This window comes from Canis lupus, chromosome 11 (assembly GCF_011100685.1).
Source record: "Canis lupus familiaris isolate Mischka breed German Shepherd chromosome 11, alternate assembly UU_Cfam_GSD_1.0, whole genome shotgun sequence".
Lineage (NCBI taxonomy): Eukaryota > Metazoa > Chordata > Mammalia > Carnivora > Canidae > Canis > Canis lupus.
This window is the reverse complement of record NC_049232.1, coordinates 42,893,307-42,918,014: the sequence shown is the minus strand read 5'-3', so window position 1 is coordinate 42,918,014 and position 24,708 is coordinate 42,893,307. Positions and strand designations below refer to the sequence as shown.

Below are 24,708 nucleotides of genomic sequence, written 5' to 3'. Positions count from 1 at the left end.
TGTGCAGCGCGAATGAGGCAGGAACGCGACGGCGGCGAGCCTAGCAGCTGCTCGCAGCAGCCCCGCAGCCGCCGCCAAACCCAGACCTCAAGTGGATGGATGCCTCTGGAAGTGTCTTCCTGAACGAACCCATCAGGCAGTGGAAGGCTGTGGCAGGGCTAGTGAACTTAGATGGGGCATTCCTCTCCTGCAGTTGAGCTGGCTGGAGGCAAGTGCAGTCACTCGGGTAATCGCTGGGGTGCTGGGAGCGGGGGCTGGTGGTGGTGGCGGTGGCGGCGGCGGTGGTGGTGGTTTTCAGCCAGGGCTCAGTTCAAAGACGGCTCGGATCAATTTGCCCTCCAACCACTCAACTCTCCCCTTTACCTTTTGTTTTGTTAGCTTGGCTTCTTCCACCCCCACCCTCTCCTTCGTGTGGTGTGAACCGTGCGTCTTGCTCAGAGGTTTGTGCATTTAAATGTAATTCTGATTGGTGAATGTTCTCTCCTTTTTGTTGTGATTACTAGAGATACTTTAGTCCTGCCTTCCCAGTTCCGCGCCCTGCACAAGCAGTTTTGAAAAATTAAGTGCAAAAAAGCATGACAAAGCACTATGAGGTTGCCGTGGTAAGTGAACTTTTAAACCAAAAGTTACCATTTATTCTCGTATGCTCGGTCTGTGGGTGGTTTGAAGGGGAATCCGCACACACAAAGGGCTAGGGGCTGGGAAGAGGGGGGCGGTGAAACAAATGAGACAGTAGTTGAAATTTTGTTTTTCTTTTGACTCTGGTCAGTAGACCTGTTCCGCATTTATCTGGTGGATACTCTTGGGATGGTAATGGGCTTGATGCATTTAAAGTGAGTGAGGGTTGGCAGTCTGCAGGGTGGAGGTGCAGGGGAGGGAGGCGAAGGGAACGAGGTTATTGTCTGGTTTCTAGAAGACCCGTGCAGCTCTGACTTCCTGAACTCAGCACAGTAGCCGGGTCATTCCTGACCCAAACCCTTGAGGAGGAGAGGAACAGTGGGGTCACCCTCAGTGACCACCACTATCTCTGCGCCCTCACCTGCACTGCCAGACCTCCCACCCTCCTCCTCACACTTCTCAGTAGCAACCTTAGAAGCCGTCATTCTTAGACAAATCCTAAACACCTGCAGATGAGAAAAGAATAAATTTGGAAAGTTGTGGTCTTAAAAACAGGCTTGAGGCCGGAGAAAGGAATTGCTTACCCCCCACTTCCCATTTCTCCCTTCTCTTCTAGCCCTCTCTCCTTTTAAGCTGAGGAATAGAGATTTATTTAAGGGTCCTTCCCCAGCCTCCTCTCCTAATCCCTTTTTCTTGTTTGTTTGTTTGTTTGTTTGTTTTTTTAAAGGTGTGTTCCAGAAAAGGATTTCTCAGTTTTGCCCCCTATCTCATTCACTTTCTGAGAATAGCTATCCAACTTAGTATTTGTGGTCTGCTTAACCATTTCAAGTTTGGGTAAAAGGTTCAGCCTTTCCTCTGGAAAATTCTAAATAGTTTGGCCAGCTCTGAATTAAACAAACAAACAAACATTAACAGTGCTCAGTAGTCTTAACTTTTTCTGTGTGTGAATCTGGTTGCCTTTTAATTTGTCAAGGGCTGTTGTCATGGAGATGGCTGGGATGTCCTATATTGGAATGGACCTGCACATTCTCTGGTGAGGCAAGGCCATCTAAGTTTTCTCCTTTGAAGGATGTAATGGAAACAAAAACGGCCCCTAAGAGGAATTGTATTCATGTTTTGTTGCAACCATTCTTAATTAACATTGTTTTTGGTAATTATGTGTGCAGGTATAATTGCATATGCTTAAATTTTTCAAGACCTATTCTAAAATATTTTTAAGTTATCATAAACTTCACCTGATCATAAAAAAACACAGAAAGTAACAACTGATTACATTGCCACAAGATTAATGAATTTTATTGGGAATACAGTTTAATGACTTATTTTAACAACTGACTTACTTTTGGTCTCTTCTCCAAAAAGTTGATGTAATTTACCAGTAACTGTAAAGGTAAAGCCACACCTTATGCAGTTGGCTTCTCAAATCAGTTGCTTTTGGTCTTGCTATTTGCAATCATCTTCTTTAAAACAGTTTTCTGCTTGACAGTTGAAATTCCAAATGGCTAAAGTAAACTACTAATCTGTTGGTAGAAGCAGAATCAATTCAGTGAAGCTTTGAAAAGAAATGTTAGAAGAATTTAAATTAAAATATAGTATTTTATATATTTCTGGTAGCAAGAGATTCAGTTAAGTTTGCCTTTTTTTTTTTTTTTTTTTTTTTTGTACTGCTATTCTTGAACTACAGATAGTCGACCAACAATATTTTTAACTATAATTTACTTTGGTTCATTTTACTCATCTGTCATGCCTATTTAATTTTGTGATTAATCTTGATCTATACTGGTACTGCCTGGGTTATTTGTTGATTTTAAGGAACATATTAAACTGCATTTATATGAGGACTACAGACAAAGTAAGAATTCACTACTACTGCTGTCCAGTTATTTGCAAGTAAATTTATGGCCTGTATATGTGCAAAGTTAAATTACTTGGATACTTGGGGAAAAACCCCTTTAATCAGAATTATTTTATAATACTCATAATTTCACCTAAGCCCTCAACTTTACTATAACTTTCTACCTACACATTGAAAATACTGTTTCACTTGAAGATGTTCATAAAAATTATTATTTAAAATAAGTTGGGTAATTGAAAGTCATCTAAGTGACAATAATACATATAGTTTAATATCTTATAAATGTACTTAAATTATTTATTGCTAATATTCCAGGCACTTTCCCTCACTAATACTACAATTCTGTGGCAATTTTAGATTTACTAAACTTTCTCATTATGAAAATTTCTTCATATCAGAAAGTAATACTATTATCATTTCTTTCCTCAATGTTCTAATTATATGTCATTAGCACATTAGAAATACAGTGGCCATGTTCTGATATTTTCCCTAAACCTCAGTCCATTAGAATAAATTTCACAAAAACAGGAAGCTTATAATATTCATAAGAACAAAATTCTAAGTGTTTTCAACTAAGCAATATTCTCATAGAAATATTTATCCCATAACATTTACTCACTTTATGTAAATAGGTATGATATATAAAGGAGCAAAATAGATGGGATATATGTGGGGAGTGCAGGTGGGTGGCAGCCAGGGTCATCCAATGTTACATTGCACTTTTTACCCCTTGTACCATATCTAGGACATGAAATGTTCTTGCAAGCAAACAAGCAAAAGAGGAAGAGCTGAAGTGATATTATGATTTTAACAATTCAAAAATAACCTTCATTTATTACTTCTAATTAGTAATGTATACCTTGTATCAAGTATGCAACCTGAAATAGCTAAGAAGTTAACCTTAGTAGTTAACATTTGTTGTCCACCTGCCTTGACCCAGCCATGAATCCACTCCTGTGTGAGTGCTTGACATATATTATTTCAGTTAATCATCAAAACACTGTAGGTGGAGGTTTTATTTTTTTTATATTTAATTAATTAATTAATTAATTTTTTTAGGTGGAGGTTTTATTATGCCTAGCAACTAACTAGAATAAGGTCAGACAGCTTCATAACCAGTTGAATCAAATCTATCATAACTTGGATCTAAAATCAAACAAAATGAAAATGTGTGATAATTTTCTAAATTTAAAAAGACCCTCCACGTAAAACCCACATGATCTCCACAAATTCCCAAGATAGGAATGATTACTCTTAATCTTGGCACTTTCTTTGATAAAACATTTTTGAAGAAATAAAACTTAGTGAAATATTCCTAATTATAATTCCCAAATTGGGTTTGGATATAATAGGCTAATTTGACTGGTTGTTTCTCTCTTGGGACAATAATTATGGAAAATTTATTGCATTCTCCATCCCACCCCAAAAACAAGCAAAAGGAGAGGAAGATTAAATCAATGATAATGACAGAAGTATTTTCAAATAAGTACCAAAGATGCCTACTAACTAAAAGGATAATCTAACTGCAAACTCAGTTTTCCTTACAAGGGGACTCAAAATCAAATAAGCAGAGTGTTTTTTTTTGTTATTATGTTACCAACTTAAATGCTATTTAATTTTTCATTTAAGGACTTTAAAATTTTGATTACAATAATATTTGCCTAAGTAATATTATATGATTTGATGAGTGGCAAATCATTTAATGACTTTTTGCCATACTATGTATTTTTTAAGTTAGCTTACCTTGATATACCTATAATCAATTAACTTACACTGCAATTATTTTCTGAATTTTTAAATTGCCCTCATTTAGTTAGAGACATATAGAAAGTGATATAGAAAATAGAATTTTCAAATGAAACCCCATTATATGATTCCTTTTTAAATATGAAAGATGATAGACTCTCATATATTAGAAAAAAGATTCCTTCCCTTTAAAAGGCTCTAATTGTGCTCTTCTTTTATTTATAAAATCTTTGAACTTGAGAGAATGAGACATAGATATCGAATCTGCAAAAATGGAGATATTAAGATTTTATGGAGGTAATCCATTCAAGTTCCCTTAAGTACCAATGAAAAAATGTTTAAGGACTTCATTTACATTCAACAGAAAACTGTTCGATTTTTCACTTTCACCTGAGAAGAAATGAAGGCACTCAGAATAACTCTGTCTGCATGTTATACGATAAATGGGCTCCTAAATTGTTTGGTGTAAACATTTTTTTTTTTAATTGAATTACTTTTTCAAAATGCACAGAGCTCACCTGTTAAAAGAGCATTTGAATTTTATGCTCTTGTTGAGTGAAGAACTTTTTAGAAATTGATGTTTTGTGTCAGCTTTTTATAAAGTAAAATCATTCAGATCTATCATACTTATTTTTATTTTCTTTAAAGACTTTATTTTTAAGTAATCTCCAAACTCAACGTGGGGTGGGGCACAAACTCAAGACTGAGATCCAGAGAACATACCCTACTGCCTGAGCTATCCAGGTACCCATACGTAGATCTATCATGTTTAAACCTCAGTTACTATGAGAGTGCCAGTAGCTTTTTTAAAAGTCTTATAACTTTTGCCTTTTAAGGACCACGTTATAATCAAAGAGCTGTGGGGTTTAAGTGTTTAAGTCTTGCAGAATTCTTGCTGTTGGTCACACATAACTTGGCTCCACTTCACTCTGACCTTGGAGACCATGCCCTGACAAACCCTTGGATATTCACTCTCCAAAAACTAATTCTAGTTACTTGGCTCATTTTCAATAAAATTCAATCTGTTATTATCACAGTTAATATTTGTATAACTTTCTATTTATCCTTGATTTGAAATTTTACATTACATTTTAAGTACTAAAATCACAGAAATGACAATTTTCTTTCCCTTCAAATTTATCAAAGTGCACAGGTCTATATGTAAATAATAAGTGTAAATATACATATACAAAAAGCTATAGTTTTATTAGTAGGAAGCAAAAGAGAAAACTTATTAAAGCAGTTTTTCAGTTTTAAATTTATGGGATAATTAATGTCACAAAACTGAATTTTATCTAATGAAAAGTACATTAGTTATACTTATTATTAACTAAAAATCTAAGTTTTTAAGGATAGGCCTGTGGATCCTTATCTCCACTATTGCTTTCCCATAACTTCATACAAAATGGTAATTTCACTTGAAAAATTAGGAGATGTTTAAATCCCTGTGTTCAAATTAGGGAAAGAATGGAAGAACCTTATGATAATTCCTGCATAGGTTCTGGAGTCCTTCGAGCTTTGCACCTCAATTTAATCCATTTAAATTCTTTTAAACATGAAATTGTTACATTTTTTGTTCAAAGTAAAGTTGTACGTTGTGGATTTTTCAAAGTCTCTCAGAGCGTGAGGGGTTTACAGGAAAGAGTAAAATAATACAAACTAGATACTATCACACCTGACAGACATTGGCAGAGGTTGAGAAGACAGTTCTAATGTTTGTTTTTTTTTTTTTAATAGACATATACAGTTAATGAAATCTGAGGTCATTACCGTTTAGAACTGAGAATTCAGCTTTTTTGAGTGTTTCCAATAAAAATAATTAACCACAGTACAGATTATAAATATTTAATAAAATATTAAAAAGTTACCACTGTCCTTTAAGGATAATGAGAGTGAGAAGATTGCTATAGAAATCTAAACTTCTGAATTTCTAATTTATTAGTGCTTAATTTATCACCATTAAATTTGATATTTTTTTTTTTTATAAATTTTTATTTATTTATGATAGTCACACACAGAGAGAGAGAGAGAGGCAGAGACACAGGCAGAGGGAGAAGCAGGCTCCATGCACCGGGAGCCCGACGTGGGATTCGATCCTGGGTCTCCAGGATCGCGCCCTGGGCCAAAGGCAGGTGCCAAACCGCTGCGCCACCCAGGGATCCCTAAATTTGATATTATGACAGAGATGGTATTTAATATGTTTAGTTCTTATCATAGACACCATAACATTTTGGTGTATCTTAGAATACAAATTAATGGCACATATATTACTCAACAAACATGATCGTGAGCTTACTACATTTTAGGCACAGGGCTGGAGCCGGGAAATACCCTACTGGGAAAGATGCGTTTGCTATCGAGCATTGCACAGTCAGTGCAGGAGACAGACATGTCAACAAATGGTTATAATGGAGTGAGATCATTGCTATCTGAGCTATGTACAAAGTGCTTTTAGGAGCATAGAGGACACTATCACCAGTTTGCCTGCAGTTGGCTTTAGTGAGGGTATTCAGGAAGTGTTTCTCAGTGGCAGTGAAGTTTTACACACTTTTTTTTATTTAAAAAAAAAGTAACAGTAGACCTTCAGATAATATAAAGAAAGATGCAGTATATATTTTTCTAGTTTTTACATTTTGATATGTACTTAAGATGAGGGAGAGCAAGTTTTCTGTGATGCTGAATTTTTAAAGATTCATTAGTGTAATTTCTCAGATACACTGCCTTTGACAAATGTGCACAGCCAGGCAAGCCTTTAATATATTGATTATGTTAGTGTTTTGTTGCTAGTAGCATAATGGATAAAGCACAGGCTCCATTTTTATTCTTCTATCCTCTACCAAAGGGGTGGGGGGGGAGAAGTATATTGCAAACCGTGAAAGGCACACAAAAGCAAAAGTAATTAAATAACATAAATGGTGAGGGAGATTGCCTGTGATCTGGGCTAGAATTAGAAAAGGAGGTGTAAGAAAGAGCTTATTTGAGAGGAAAGGATATGAAAATGTTTTAAAATAGAAAAAAAGAGTTCTGCTTTGTAACAATAGGGCATCAACTTAAGTGATTTCACTTTCCTTTGTGTTGCTTTCACATTTACAACAGAGGAGGGAAGTACTATTAATCTGAAATTTTCTTTACTTAGGATTAAGTTTCATCATTGATCAGACTGAAACCACCCTATTTTTCTTTCTTAAACTCCCAATTGCATGAAAAATCTTCACTTCAGAGTGATTAGTACTTCATGTGAATATCATTATGCATTTTGCTTTCTGATGTCTTGACAATGCAGTTTATCCCATTCTCACTGGGATTCTCTCCTGGCAACAATTTTTTTGTTTCCTTGTGTTCATTTTTAGGAAAATCCTCTCAACATTGTTATATGTATTATTTTATAGGAAGGAAGCATGTAAAATACTCTTGAACTCATTTTACTTGTGAGTTTGAATAGCATTCAGATTAGAATGATTTCCCCAGAATTTTATAGGCTTGCCCAATCCAGCTGTATATTTTATATGCTAATGTAAATTCTATTTTTGTTCCCCTTGGGGGTTTAAGTGATTATAATTGTTGCTCTTCAAAAGCCAAACAGATGATGATTGCTGCTTCAGGAGTATACCAAAAGAAACTGGCTTTCATTAAACCTGCTCATCCACTTCATAATTATCTCCATTTTATCTAGCTAAGAAGCAGGAAAAAATGGCAAGTACAGTTCATTGAAGCCAGTTCAGTTATTTAAACATCGCTTTATTGAACTAGCAGGAGGTGTAAAGTAGGGGGAATGTTTTCATTCTAACACTGATATGTAGCCAGTGGCCCAACTCAAGAGTTAGTTGAGCATCAAATGCCAGAGGCCACAGGGAATGAGAGGGGAGATATTTTGAGCCATTCTGAGAAGAGTCCTCTAGTGGATACAATAAATAGTACTGCAGTGACAGCTAGGCTGAAATATTCTTTTTGCTTGTTCTTCCTGGAAGTTAAAAATGAAGTTAACTATGTAGTGCTCTATTAAGAAAGACTCAGAAATGCATCCTAAGTGAAAGAGCAATTTCCTATATAATGTAAAATAAGGGGGGAGGCGCAGATATTGATAAATTCCAAAAACCAAATCCTGAGACTGACCTCCTAAGTCCTTCAGAGAATCCTTATGGTCACATAGGCCTTGTGATCTCTGATCATGGGTCAGAAAGCAAATTCTTATGAAGGCTGATTTTCCTCAACAGATAGAATATCTGCCCATTCAGGTGACACAAGGCTCTGAGTTGTCTGTTTTCTACTCCTAGGGGATGTGTGGAGGGGTGGCTTTGGAATTGGCTTGTATTGGAACATGTTCCTGACCACATACCTTGCTGGCTGTCCTGAGAGCACAGTGAGGATCCTTGAACTGTTACCCAGGGGAATAAAAAAGTATCCAGAGTCACCAGCTGTTTAAGCTTCCAGCTGTGAGAAAGCAGTTCTCTGCTGGTTAAATGAAAAAATTCTGAAAGAGCTCTCTTTAAAATTTCAAAGAGCCATGTTTTAGAAACCAATTGTCTAAGGCTAGACTTAGATGAAACATTATATTCATAAACAAGGAAAATGGAAGGTTTTATTTTTATTTTTACAGATTTTCATTTTCATGTTTCATAATAGTTCAGCAAGTTTCAGGCAATTTCACTTTTTGAAGTGTTAACATAGAATTGTTATTTTACAACCTGATTTTGAAACTTTTGTGGAATTATATTGAAAAGGGGGGAAAAAGTTTATTTAATAAGAAAAAGGAAATATGTTCCTGAAAGGCTTTTGGATAATTTGCTGGAAAGTTCTATACATTAAAAAATAGTTATTTTTCCTCTCAATTCTTATGCCACAACAATAAAAAATTTTCCAGTTTTCATATATGTAATTTTATTTTGGCTTCACAATAACCTCATAAAGTAAGAAGAGTAAATAATATAATTTCATTTTATATATAAGAAACAGAGATTCATAGTTTTAAAACTGGAATCTGGGGTATACCAACTCTTTGATCAATATTTCAACACCTTGATCTACCAATAGCTTGCCAATGCATGATGTTGGAATTACATCTAGACTTTAAGGGTCCTTTCTAAGCCCCAGGGGTCAGGCTAAAAGTGTTCCCAGAGAATGAGGATTTTCCCAATATTAGGTCACCTATACAATTTACATTCTTTGATTCAGGGAGAATCTAATGTATCAATCTAGTGTATCAATGGCATACGCTCTAAATTAAAAACTATCTGGTAGTGTGACAGTGTTAGAATTTTCTTGGATTCTTGTGTAGAGATATTCCAGGGTTTAAATAACTCCGATTTCCTACCAACAAGGCCTATAAAAGCCTTAAGCCTGGGAATATACCAGCTGTACTTTGAGCGGCCCTAAGCAAAAATGGGGCAAACTCTGGTTTTCTCACCTCCCCATCACCTTCTCCTGATACCTCTAAGACCTGGCTATCCTTTGTTTCCTTAGGGTTGTGCTGTCCCTTTACTCATATTGTTAAAACCCAAGGTCTACTAGGACAATATCTCTTTCCCTTCCAAGGTGACAGGTTGTAAATCTAATAAATTATTTCCCACTAATGGGAAGATGTTAAAGAGAGTCCTTTTTTCCCCGGTTAATATTTGAAAGTCACTCCCAGGGAAAATGTCCTCATTTTTGTTAAACAATCATGGTGAATAACTTGTCGGGTGGTCATGTTGGGCCAATATAAATATTTTTCTGGTAGCTGCTTTTCTTAACCATGCAGTGTTCCTTGATCTCTATCACTGAGGAGACTGCTTACTTATCTTGAAATAGGACAGTTAGAAATGAACTAACTCAATAGGAAAATAGAACTGAAAAAATCCCCTGCCTCATCTGTCTATGCTTATTAAATAGAAGTAAAAGCTACAAGCTTCAGTAAATCAAATCTTTTAAAAGTCTGCCAGTTAAATCTCTTTCAGCATAACACAAAAGCACAAGTTTGGCAATTATTCTCATTAATATGTTCAACAGAGGGGCACCTGGGTGCCTCAGGTGAGGTCTGCCTTTGGCTCAGGGTGGGATCCCCTAGTCCTGGGATGAGTCCTGCATCGGGCTCCCCACAGGGAGCCTGCTTCTCCCTCTGCCTAGGTCTCTGCCTCTCTCTCTGCGTCTCTCATGAATAAATAAATAAAATCTTTTTTTTTTTTTTAAACTGCTCAACAGAGATCCACACTTAAATAGTTTAAGCCATACTTTAACTCCAAGTTACCTGAGCAATTGAAAAGTTAGTACTGTTTTTTTGTTTTAAATCAATCAGAATCATCCGTGGAGGTTTTTATAAACACATATGCTGAGACCTCACCTCAAAATTACTGAGCAGATGTCCTAGGATACAGACCAGGCATCTGTACTTTAAAAGAAAAAAACCTACCGAGTAGGTTGAGGCTTCAAGTCACAGCTATGTGTGAGAATCCAGACTTTCCTCTCACCGGTTCTAATGGTCACTGAAGATACACTCTGTGCCAGGCATTCTCCTAAGACCTTGACAAGTATTTTTTCACTTAGTGCTTACAATAACCCTAAGATGTGGCTCTTATTCTTATAGTACTCATTTTACCAAGAGAAATCGGAGGGTTGGAGAGGTCAGGGAATGGGCCCAAAGTCATATACCAAGGAATATGGGAGAGGCAGAACCAGAATCCACAACTGCTTGAATACTGTGAGCGGCTGCAATCCTGAGAAAGCCTCTTAAATATACAGATTGAAAATGCATGGCTGTATTTTATAGCTGTAATTTCCAACCTAGAAGCTCCCATTTTGCTGCTTTGATTATCCTAAGATTATCCAGAGTGTACAGGGATTGTTTCATTTTATGGCCTTAAAAGATAGCTACTATATTCATGTGAGAGGAGCCATGGTCTAATAGTTAAAAGATTCTTTAAAATTATAGGTAAAATGTTTTGCTTTCTCTGTATAAAAGTTACAGATGACTTTCTATTTTAGGTCTTAATTCAGAAACTCAGGAGCCGCTATAAATTACCTTTTAATTTAATGGCTAAAAAATATTCAGAAATGACACAGTGTTAGAAGAGCATACTTTTTCCTTCCAGGTTAATTTCTTATTAAAAAATATTTTAAAATACATAAAATCATTGCTGAGAAATGCAGTTTCCAGTGTGGAATATGCAATTTTAGGATTTGTTCTTTCTGATTTGGGGCTGACACCATTATTTAGAATAGTGATGACTCATGTCTAGGACTGAAATCTGTTTTTCATGGGTTTATACATTTTCCCCTTGAATTGCACCAAAAATGGTTTTTTAATTGGCTTTAACTCATGCCCAATAAATTGGACGAAAATTGATTGCCGCAGTCATGTTTGGTTTAAAATTATTCAAGACTGCGCCACGAGTCAAATGAGTGCATGATCGAGGGCAGCGGCGCTTATGTCCTCTGTTTGTGACAAATAATGTTTTTTCAAAATGGTCATAATTCATATCTAAAAGTTAATATGTGTTTACAACTTATAAAGCTTAAAAAACAGTAGCAGAGCCACATTAAAAACTTCATGTTGAAAAATAAATTTCTCTTATTTTGATATTATTTCTTAATATCTTCTTTTCCAAGTCTACCAAGACTACAAGTTTGGTCATTATATTCCTTTAAAATCAAATAATTCTGCATGGAGTTCTTGTTAGATTCTTGGTCATAACATTAGAATATTTTTAAATAGCAAATTAAATAAGTGAGAGTGTTCAGACTGTACCATCCTATAGAGTTGAGACCATGAGCCAGTTTCCCACTTTCTGCAGAGTGATTTTAAAGACAAATATTAAACAATAGAAAATTGAATTAACTCAGGTGACTGTTTAGGGCATTGAAATAGCAATTCACTAAATGGTACCTGTCAGCAAGCCAGTTTTTGTTCAATCTCATTATAATTATTTACTGTGTTATGGTTTTCATTTATTTATATGCTATAGAAATATAAGCAAATCACTTTAAGGGCTTTGCTGGTTGAGAATAAAGGTGCATTTTATGAGATTCTCTAGCAACTGCAGGAAAGGGCATAATAGGGAAAAAGAAATGATTAATTAAATGAAAAGAACATCCCTTGGCCATAATACAGATAGGCATTAAATGAAGGAAATAGTTGATATTGAGTATAGTGAATATTAGGCAATTCTAAATGGGCAGGGGAGTTATTATCTTACATTCTTAGAAACTGGTAATTTCTGAAATTTTCATCAGTTTGCTCTATTATAAATGTATTTTTCATATGGATTAAATCTCAAGATTTGTTTTTGTAAGTGAATAATATTTTGTTTGGAAACTCCAGGGCTATTCATCTGTCCTCTCTACAAATGTAAGTTGTCTTTTAAGAGGTCTCTGGTCCTCAACATTCAGTATCTACCAGCAGCTTCCACCTTGCTGACTATAGGGCTGAAACGAGCTCTTAGCCATAGTTTTTCATGTGTTTTTTGACCCCAAACACAAAACTACCTGTTTTTCAGATTTATAAAAAAGAAAGCATGCCACTCTTTAATATTCTAGTGACTATTCTTTATGGGATGTTGAATGCTCTCAATATTTCATGGAAATCTTTATATATCATTGAATTACCAAATATATACCGTCCTTTCCATGGCTTATCACTATTTACTATGGTTGTGGAGTAGACTTCTGAAAATTAAAATTTACAAAAACCAAATAATGAAAATTTCCTCATAACCTAGTATGACTGATAGCTAGGACCCCCTAGGACATTGTATATTATGTTTAATCAAAATCCTATTGTATTTGACCTGAATCGTTTTATTTTATATTTTTTAAAGATTTTATTTATTTATTCATGAGAGACACACAGAGAGAGAGGGGCAGAGGCTCCATGCAGGGAGCCCAAGGTGGGACTGGATCCCGGGTCTCCAGGATCAGGCCCTGGGCTGAAGGTGGTGCTAAACCGCTGAGCCACCAGGCTGCCCTGACCTGAATCATTTTAAGGAAGTAAACTATTTAAGTATCATTTTTATCTCTCTTCCATTTGTGAGCAACAGATGGTATTTAAAGACTTGAGTATGATTATTTCCATTTTAAAAAATAGTTTTGTCTATGTTAATTGTAATCTCTATTTTCCCTATACTCTTGTTCTCTTGTGTTATGTCCTCTTTAATTTCTGCTATATATTTTTTCTTTTTTTTTTAAGATTTTATTTATTTATTCATGAGAGACACAGAGAAAGAAAGAGGCAGAGACACAGGCAGAGGGATAAGCAGGCCTCATGCAAGGAGCCTGATGTGGGACTCGATCCCAGGCCCTGGGCCAAAGGCGGCACTAAGCTGCTGAGCCACCTGGGAGGCCCTTTTTTTATCTATTTCTTTAGAATTACTGGATTTTACACCCAGAACATACTGCAGAGGTCATCTGATATGTAGTGGTTAAAGACTTAGGCCATACAAATGAACTACTTGGGGTCAAATCACACCTCTCTCAGTTTCTAGTTGTGTGATCATGGGCAAATTACTCAACTTCTTCAGTCTCCTCATCCTTAAAATGATAGGATTATTGTGAGATTAAATGATTCAATGCATATAGAACATTAGAATGCTGTCTGGGATATAGTACATATTCAATACTTGTTACCCATTATTATTTTTTATTAATCCAGTCTTCTGGGAATCATGAGATTTAGTCAGAATAACTTGCTTATAGGGAATCAGCTAGTTAGTGGAAGAAAGAACACTCAGACTCACATCTCCTTTCTCCAAGCCTAGGACTCTCAGCTCGGTGCATCCTTCCTAGCGATGTTTTTAAAGGCCCCTCTTGGGCACAGAGGTGTCTTAGAGGCATCCACATCTAATCAGGGTACAGGCTCTGGTTCCTGATTTCTCACCCTCATAGCTGCCTTGGGCTTTTTGGATCAAATATATTATTTATTCAGAACCCTATCACTTTCCCAGGGCCTTCTATAAGTATTTTGGCTGTCAAAACATTTTCATTATTATCAGTGAACCCTTCTATACCTATTAGTCTTTGCCTATCTCTATTTATTCTCTGACCTTACCACCTCATTCCAAGGAGTCTTAGTAGGTTTTTGTTTTGTTTTTTAACTTTTTAGCTTCTTAACCCTCCTTATTTATGTCTTGATTCTGATTCGTATGCCTTTGAGTCTCTCGTGCTTGGCATGTCCAAAATTTACACTTATCGATAGATATATTCTGTAGCTAGTAGTTTATGTCAGTATCACTTCTTGGCCTTTTGGCCAAGATCAAGTACATTAGTTTTATGTCAGTTATTTTCCTCTGCTGGCTTTCAAAGCCTCTATGACGTGTCTCTGGAATACCGAACCAACCTATCTTTGCTCTCCAGCCAACTTTCTCCTCTACAGTCAGCCTGGCCTCCTCTACCAAAGTCTTGCAGTTTTTCCCTCTGAATCTCATTTCATTTGCTCCAAACATACCCACATGCGCACACATTGCACACAACCCAATAAAGGAGATTTATAGAAAGATCTTTTGAAACTAGGGACTAAAGCACTACAACATATATTTATATTTTCCTCTTTTATAACACCTTATAAAGTGGCTCAGATCTTCATATCCTTTTGATATGGCTCATATGGAAACATACCTTTCTTTTAGCATTCATTTCATGTCTAGGAAATACTAGTATTCTAGAAAACATCAGTGCTGTATGAGTTAAATAATGAGAGCACTGACATAAAAGAAAGGCCTTTCTTTGTGTTGTCTGCACAAGAAATCTAGAAATATCAGCAAAAGAAAAAAAGAAATTTCACAGTAAATTATGTCAAAATAATTCAAGGAAATGTCTATTTGTTACTCAAACAGCTTAAACAGTCTGTAACACCGTTCATCTACGTTACATCTTCCAACTCATGTTTACAAACACTGACATTTCAAACAACCATATTGTCTAATTTTTCATACTAGAATGACAGTGACCAAAGGAACAGAACATCATTTTTATTACAATAGTATTCTCTGTATTCCCTTAAGATGCACATACATATGCTCAGTCAGAGAAATAGATTTCCCATTTAGCGACATCAACATGAAGGATTAAAAGGGGTTGTTGTGATGGCAGTAAAGAGCAGCTCTGACTGTTCTGTGTGTACGTATGTTTCTTCTTGGTGCTAATTGCACTTCCTCAAAGAAGTCTTGCAGTCACATGACTGGACTTTGTGTGATTCAATCTCAACAAATTGAAAGGTACATTCAGGGCACAGAGAGATGCTCATTGAAGTTGAGAATAAAAATACCATTGGTCTTTCATTGTCATCTATGAACTTAGACATCAAAAAGTTTAAGATTCATCTTTTTATTGGGCTACAGAGTTTTGTTTCCTTCCATTCTGCTTATTCAATGGAAGTCCACATCCATAGCTGTATCTCTATCAATCCGTGGCAATGTTAGTCCAGGAGAAAACAGCAAGAGTATAAACCATAAGCAAATTTTAGTATTCTTTTGATATTATATGTTTTATAATGTCAAGTGGACGTTATTTCTTCATTTTGTTTCATTCAAAAGACAATTATAAAAAGCATAGCCTCTTGTGCCCTTTATACACTTTACTTCTACCTTCTTTTGGATATGTATTTGATAGATTTATCAAGCACAGACAACCTAAGAAATAGAAAACTAGAGCAGGGAGTACTGTTAGCCTATGTAAATGGAATAAATATAATAGCCTATAAAAATGTGGAGAGCCTGGGGAAAGGCCAGTGATAAGGAGATTGAAACTGATTTCTTCCAAGGCCATAAATGACTAGTAACTTTTAAATTCTTGCCTTAGAGATAACACAGAATGGTAAATAAGATTGGATAATACATGCATATATATATATATATATAATAAAATAAAATAATAAAAGTAATAAAAATATTTCTTGGCATAAAATAAAAATATTTTAATTTGATTAGACTGATTATATATATTTCATTCAACTGATTTCAGTGAGTAATTATAACATACTTAATGCCACACACTAACATTTTGAGCCTAACTAAAGTGCAGTGGTTATAATTAATGCCAAAGAGAGTAACACTGTAGAAAGACAACATTCAGGAAAGCTGCTCTTTATTCTTATTAATCTTAAAAATGTAACCCATATTCCTAATGCCTCTGTTATGCTCCTGAAAATGAGAAAAAAATTTATGTCCTTCCTTACCTTCTGGGTTACAATGATAAATATGTAAAAGTGCATTGAGCTTTTTGTGATAAAAGGTACTATAAAAATCTAAGGTGTTTTTATTATATCAATCAAATGGGATTTCAGACTAAGTTCCTTTTTGAAGACCCACAACTTTTCATGGGCAAATCATGAAATGGTACTGGGAAATGTATTGAAGCCTCATCAGAGGGCAGGCAGAAGATTTTACACCTTTTGAGGTCTTTTAAACTTAGTTACAATTAGGAATGGGAAAAGATATTTATCATAGGATAGATCGGTTGGGATAGTAATAAGAGCAAATGACTATACTTCAGAGACCGTATGTAAAGGCAGGAACTCTGATCCTTGCTTCATCAGATAAGTGTGCTAAGTCACCATTTATGTTTCCTTCATCGTAGTTACTGTGTATCCCTTGTTTCCTCTTTTCAGAGAAGTTTAAATATTTTACACTCATGGTTACATTTCAACTCACAGTCATCCTACATTAAGCATTATTATCAACGTTGTATAGATCAGTAAATCAAGGCTTAGAAGAGATTGAGTAACTTGTCCAAGGCCCCACAGTGATGGAGTCGGGTTCAAATCAGGATGTGCCTGAAGTGCAAACCCAAACTCTCCACAATTGCACAATTGTGGCTCTTGCTAGAGTAACATTACAATTTCTACTTAAAGGACTAATTTTTGACAAGCTATACTATTAAAAACTTGTGAAGAGATATTGTACAAATAGAGGCACTCAAAAGATGCTTAAATCAAACTGAAACAGGTCTTTTGTCAAAGATCAGGAATAAATACTTGGGAACTGATTATGTATTGGTCATTTGACTGTCACCTGAAGATAAATATTATATGTATAAGGACACTATTAGTTGTCTGATTTATTTCTTTGGGAATAGATCTATAATCAGTTTTAAACAAAAATATCACAAAATTTAGATATTTCTAAAGCATCTGATATTTTTGCCTTTATTCATCATAGAATATTTTCCTTAAAATCTATTATCCCATTTCCCACAGAGAAGAGTTAATGGGGAATCCTCTTAAAAATAAAATTGGCATTTTTGGATTTTTAAATTATTTTTCATCATTCATAGTACCATATATATCATTCACGACAAATATTAGACAAGAGTGGTTTTTATAATTCATGCTAAAACATTGTTCAATAGTGTACTTTTCTTTTTACAATTATCTTTTAGTTTTGAAACATTATAATGTACATTTATAAAATATCTTTCTCTCACATTTCAGACTTAGAGTACATCTTTTAGCCCTTATGTAAATTCCCATCTTTAAAAAGTCCTATCTTCCCAAAGAATAGTTTAAGCTGTCCATTGTATGCATTTTTTAAAATTAAGAAAAACAAAAATAAACATAGCTTAAGAGACTCATAAAGCTGGCAGTTCAAACTTAGAGTATTTGTAACTAGCAGAAAAATATCTTACTGTCTGATTATTTGAAGATAATAGTGCTTGAAAGGCTGGAATTTAAAAGAATATTTAAAATTCTTATACAGCGGCCATTTTTTTAAACCAATATAACATTATGGAAAATAGTGATATGGAAGGGAAAAGTTAGCTTGCATAAACAAAAATTTTTGTCTCATGAAATAATCCATACATCACTCGTTCATCTATACACTTGAATTAAAAGAAAAACCCCACCTGTTTTCTGATTTAGAAGATATGAAAGATTTTTGCATGAAGAATTAAAAAGAAATGTGTTTGAGATTCTCTGACTTGTATTTATTTGCTCATCTCCCTGTGAGTAATCAGATAAGTGCAAAGTTTAAAATAGTTTTTAAATGTACCGAAATAGTTTAATAAGTACTGAAATGGTATACTAGCACCTTAAAATTTTTTTCACCACCTTTCCTGACAAATTCATTTTTAATTATTCCACATCCCTCTGTGATTTAAGTAGCCTTAATAGTATCAATTAAGTGTACTCTGACATTGATCAAAGTTTTGGGGTTAAAGGAAAAACTGATGGATTTTCTAAAGCTGCATTAACTATGTGTTATCATCAGAATGTCTCTTTTAAAAATATTGCTAAAACTTAAGATATAAATGCTGTTGTGAAAAATGAAATGTATCCTGTCATGCACTCTCCTAAATGCACACTAGTGAATTTACATCTACTCAATGACAGAACAAGGCACAGTGCAAAGTCATTACTCAATCAAGGCAGCAAGGACACTGATTATTCTGGTCATTATACATTTTAAACTTTTGTGAAACATTTAAATAATGCTTTAGAATTTCATGCCTCCTATCCATAAAAGCAGATATAGGAGTGTAGGTATAAAGTATGCTGTAAGAACCATGTGGTGTCAAAATACACACATGGGATTTTTTTTTTTTTTTTTTCGTTTCCTGAATTACCCCTTGGTAATTATCTGGGTAAAGGAGGTGAAATATAACTCTTCTTCCTATAAGTAGCTAAGCTGATTCTCTTCCTGTAGTCAGTAATTTCTTAGGGTAGTCTAAAAATCACCCTGGAATCTCTCCAGTGCCACTATCACATCAACAAAAAGGTCAAGTTAACCTCAGTTTATGGTAACTCCTCTGTATCCAGTTGATCTGCTTTTCTCATAATAAAAGGAAAACTGTAGATTGCATTTAGAATCAATTTCTAATAGTGTAGCCAGAGAACTTCCTTTGCCCTCTGTTCTGATAAAGACAGAATTCTCTTTTCTATCAGATTGCTTTAAATTGTTCCTTACTTTTTATTTCACCAAACTTCCCACAACTTTATACTTTTCAGATTGTTTATGCATGGCAGCTATAGCAAGGGATCATGATCAAGATCCTGTGTCCCTTTGCCAGTCCTCCTCAGCTTCTCCTTCCCAGATAATTTTTAAAACCGGTGGGCTTTTGCTCTCACGGCTACTCCCCACTCCCCATTAAAAAATTAAACAATATCCCATTCCAAGCGCCCCCTCTCTGCCTGCCGCAAGCATTTTAATGACAGTTTACTTTAGCGGTCTATCAGCAGACTGCTGCCTCTGCCACCTGAATTTCAATTTCTTAATTTACAGCTCAGATAAAACAGAATGGAGCAGGATCCGGGCTGCTCTCTACATTGGGTTGGTCTTATCAAGCGTGAAGTTTGGCGCATTGCAAACCTATTCAAGTGATTATCTGTTGAGGACCTCTCGAGCCATCTCCATCTCTGCAGCGGGCTGATAAGACAGCTGTTTCTCTAGCCGCCGTGTCTCCCCGGGCCTCAGTCTTCTTCTGATACAAACTCCGCCTTTGTCACCGTGCCCCGGTGCGGTCACTTGCTCTATGGGGCAAGGGTTTGATCTGAACACACGTGGGGGGAAAGTGCGAGTGTGTGAGAGAGCAGAGGAGGGAGGAAAGAGGAGGGGGTGGGTAGCGCGTGTGTGTGTGTGTGTGTGGGGGGGGGGGGGGGGAGTCGGGGAGGGAAAGAGGGTTAGAGACCGGAGGGAGGTGGGGGGCAGGGCTGCGTACCGAGAGCAGTTGATAGCTCTGATTGACTGGTCGCTCAGCCCGGCTTTATTATTTCAAATTAGACGTGCATCGCACACAAGTGGAAACATAAATCTTCAATATAAGAAAGAGCCTCGGAGCATCGGAAGCAGAAAAACCGTTTCTTCCCAGGTCCCGGTAAAGGGGCCGCCAAAAGACTGATTACCACCAGCTGAGACAGATGGTTTCCTTTAACTTTGGAAACTGCTATTTTTAATTACTTGTATTAATTTTGCATGAGATGTATCGGCTCCAGGAGGAAGCTTAGAGAAAGCTGTGACCATCCCTGAAAGAAACGGACACAAAGCTCTGATTTGCCTTTTCTCACCTCCAGTTTTTCTTACCTCACCCTTGCCTGGTCGCCTAGACCTCCCTTTGCATGCTCAGCAAAGACATGAGTTTATCCTGCTAAAAGTTGCTACTGTGTAAAAAGAGGAGAGGAAAATAAATCTGAGGACATTTGTGGGAAGCTTTACATAAATGATCGTCGATACGAAGCTGCAAATATATTTTCTGAGACACTCTGGGGCACGTGCAACAGATCAGTCTGAATCTGAGTATCTGCAGTCAAATCACCTAAAGGAGAATGAACTTCATACAAATTTTGCTCAGAAAAAAAAAAAAAGCGGGGGGGGGGCAGGGGGAGAACACTCTAAACTGGTCTCAAAAGATTTACCGCGACACTAGATTACATTTTTAAAATTTTAAACATTTAAATAAACAATTAACATATTTTTAAGTGTGAGCAGTAACCTAAGGTTTTAGGGGAATTCTCCCTGTGTCTGCTCTTTACAGTTGGGTTTTTGTTTTTCTCGCACAGGAGTTTCAAGACAAAATGTAAAGAGAAAATGAAGGATGTTTGTGATCTTGCTCACTGCCGCTTCTGGCACTCTCCCGGATGGAAAGTGTTTGCAACATAAAGGGTCCTTTGCAAAATAGTCTAAGAGGTCCCTTATCTTCGGATAAAAGACTTTACCCCTTTGCCAGTAGGTGGATGGAGCCGAGGAAGAACTGGGGGTGGGGGATGGGGCGAGGGGGGGAACGGGAAAAGCGTTTTCTGTTGCGGTTCCCGCTGGGAATTTTGAGGATTAAGAACTCTGGAGTAGGTTTTGCAGACTTTCCGATGACTACCTGGATTTGCATTTATTTTGCATGAATACTTTGATGAAAGGCAGGCTCACCAGGGCAAGGGTGTGTGGGAAAGGAGAAGCTCGGTGGAGGGTGCGCCCAGAGTTCGGGGCTCTAACCCTCTTGACGGTTTGTCACCAAGGCCGAGTCCTCGCAAAAGCCAGCCTAATTCAAAATAAACGTGTTTCTGTGAAGTAGGACAGCCTCTTCCTTAAAGTCTGTGGAATAAAACGTTCCCAAGAATTGCAGTTTCCGTGTTTTACTTAGAGACAAAACTACTAGGCTTTGCAAACCTTTTATTCTGGATCTGCTTGTCTCTGTCCATGGTGCTAATTCCTGCCTCATTCTCTTGCTCGGTTGCCCGCTCTAAACTCAACGTTGGTGTCAATTTTCTCAACTTTTTTTTTCCGTTTTTTACACTGTAGAAGGAAAGTTGACATTCTCCTTTAAGAAGAACAAATAAAAAAGTAATCATCAAGCTATATAATATATATATTTTTCACGCAGGCATCAAACTGTCACATTTCCAACATTTTGAACAACAGACCCCACCCCCACCCAAAGTGCCCAACAAACTGGTACAGAATATTTTTATCCTTCTGAGAGGGTAATGTTTGGATTATCACCCTAAGCTACACATTGTAAACTCACCTAAATGGCTTAACTGCTTTATTTGCTTAAAAAAAAAAAAAAAGTCACAATTGTGCTTTGCAGCATCCTTTATCATAAAATGCTAAAATCACACCCCCCTCTACTACTGTAAGGGAATTCTTTATCCTAAAAGATATTACAATAGCTTATGAGTATTCCTATGAATGAGTGCTCCTTTATAAACTTTAGCAAAATAATCTATTGAATTCATTACTTTTTCAGTTTTGAGAACTATCTTTTTGCAACTTTCTCCATATTAAACTTTTTCTCTAAACTTTTAGTGATTGACCCCCCCAAATCTATCTATTCTCTGCTGCAGTTTGAAATAATGCCAAGGACTTTGAAAATAGAGCTAAGATGACAATCATAACTCAGATGTAAAATGCTTTTCTAAGGCAAGTTCGGATGCCGTGGATAATTCTTTACCTAACTATGGATGAAGAGCGGTTGGTTAATGTGGAGTATGATGTTTACACGCAGTCTTTATTAACTACAAGATAGAATAAGTATTTCAGGCCATGAGAACATGAATTTCAAAGTGAAATCTACATCCAGACATCACTTATTTTAAATGGGCTGTATTCAGTTTTTAGTTTTAAAAGTTGGAAAAATACATGTTACTTGTGTATGTATCCATTTAAATGTTTTAAAATTTAAAAGCATTTGTTTTATTGAGGAAGGAAACTAATAAGATATTAAAAATATCTTAAATGAACTCAATTTTTCCTACGTAGAAAAAAACAACACGTTGAGGGTGACAACATTTTGAAAAAACATTTGCTCCTCTGCCCTGGCTAAAGGAAGCATATATACCCAATCCACAGAATTTAGCATTTTGCATTTGAATGGAGAACTTTACTATTTTCCAAGAAATTTCTTTAACTACATAACACACAGGCTAGATTTTCATCACTCCACACCACACCCAGCTTTACTTATCCACCTTCCCCCTTTTGTAAAATATACCGCTGTAATCTGCAGATTCTTGTGGAGACAAACACACATCAAACAATAAAACAGAGCATTAGTTTCCACCCAGTTAGAAGACACTTCTGTAGTTGTAAGTTAATGGTAAAGATTTCCTACAGAGTGTTGAGAATACACATGAATACATGCAACTAATCCAATATTAAGAGCATGCTAACAAGAAGAAAAGACAACTCATAAATAAGTCTGATTAAACAGTATTATATTTTTATTTAAATTGTACTTATTAAGAGTAATTTCTCAATACTGACCTGGGGGTGAGGGGAAGGGTTGAAGGAAAATGATAACAAACACAGTCTTCCAATTGTTTATTCATACAGTGATTAATCTATTTTAGGTGAGGTGGAGTCTTTCTGTCTTTTCCCTTGACTTGTCCTTCCCTCAGTCTCTTGACTCCATTTCCTCAAACTGCTTTTTCTTCTTCCCATGAGTTCCACCCAGGTCTAGAGAATAGCTTTAAGCTGAAATTAGGACCCCAGTCTTGTTGTTATATAGAAAGTGAGACTGGGGATTAGGACATGGTAATTATAAATTATAAGATAACAATGCTAATTATAGCACATAGATTCAGGCCTCCTTTTCCGGTCCCCTGTTGTTGTCATGCAAAGTAACAGAACTTGAGCATATTTTACGGGTTATACGGGAGATAAACAGGTCTTCTGGTCTTTTCCATTAATCATTTATCAACACTCAAGGACACTCTCAAGGAATTCTGAATTATTTCACCCGTCACTTTGTAGTCATTTTGCTTTGTGACTATCTGTTCCTTCCCTTCCATCCCTCTCTACCCTTCTGCAATCTCTAACTCTTACCTGTGCCTCCTTTTTCTGAATTTTCAAAGATAGCCACCAGTAGTAAACAGGTAAAGGAATTGCTTTTACAAAGGCATGAGCATCTACAGAAGATCTGTTACATTGTGTAAGAAACATTAAGTACTATCTAGGAAGTTGGCACTGAGAAGATTAAAAGAAGAAATTCAGGCCGGAAAAGAACCTAGGTCAAGTTAATGTCTCCATTTACACATCGAATCATCCTGAGGATCACACTTTCACTTGGAGAAAGAAATAAAATACCATGCACAAAACTACAGTTCAGTCTCTTGAATGTTATTAAAATACGGTATTTAATAAAAGCAGTCTTCATCTATAAAGCAGAAGCATTGCCACATTTGGTCTTCCAGTTAAACTTTCTTTCTAAATCCTCGGAGAAAGAACCCAGATAAAGGTTCGACTGATCTTAACTGTCAGCAATACATGTGTGGTCCAAGAACTGTACCGCCAGCAAATACAGAGGAGTGGCTTGTTCTAATTTTATATACAGATGCTCTTTTTGAGTCACCACCTACCTCAAAGTGAAGGACCTTAGCTCTGCTCAGTACATCTTTTCCTGACAGGATGTTTACCCTTCACTTTTCTAACATGAAATGAAAGCCACTTCAAACCGTGCAGCTTTATTAGAAAGCATTTCTGAATTCATTCTCATCCTCAAAGGATGCTTTAAAACAATAAACAAGAGAGCTGCAATACGCATATATTAATATAGAGAAAGACATAACATTGCTTAATTTCTAATACAGAATACTGGAACACAAATCGAAAAAAAAAAAAGCATGCGGGCAAGTAATGGATGTACATTCATCCCTTTCACTCAGATCAAAGAGAGGGAGCTCTCAATGACTCATACATACCGGACAGAGTTTAATGTTATAAAGAAACGTGCCAGAGATGCGGCAGTGATGGCAAGGAAAATGAGTCTTTCGGAAGCAGAAAGATTTAAGAGGAAAGAAGATCATGCCATATCGCAAACTCTGATACTACAGTTCCAACCCTCCCACGTTGCTCTTTCCATCTCTTTTTTGCTTCTTGCATTTCCCTTCGCCGCCTGTGTTAAGTGTGTACCTCCCCGCACAACTTACCTTGAAACGGGACTCCATTGAGCTCTTGAGAGTGACACAAGCTTCGGGCCAATCGTATCAAGCACGCTCGCCCGGGCGGCCTCAATGGAAGCATCTAGACCAATCAGGGTCCTGGGGAGATGAGCAAGTTACGTTGTGGCGCCACTCGGCGTATACTTCCGCGCGTGCTGCC

At 36.3% G+C, this 24,708-nt stretch overlaps 1 long non-coding RNA gene across 1 annotated transcript; it reads left to right on the top strand.

The window, feature by feature from the left end:
* The first annotated feature begins 501 nt into the window (after window positions 1-501).
* On the top strand, window positions 502-20,859 carry LOC111098068. Its single transcript, XR_005366411.1, has 3 exons — window positions 502-602; window positions 19,402-19,634; window positions 20,676-20,859. It is a non-coding gene; the product is annotated as an uncharacterized LOC111098068 (long non-coding RNA).
* The last annotated feature ends 3,849 nt before the right edge of the window (window positions 20,860-24,708 follow it).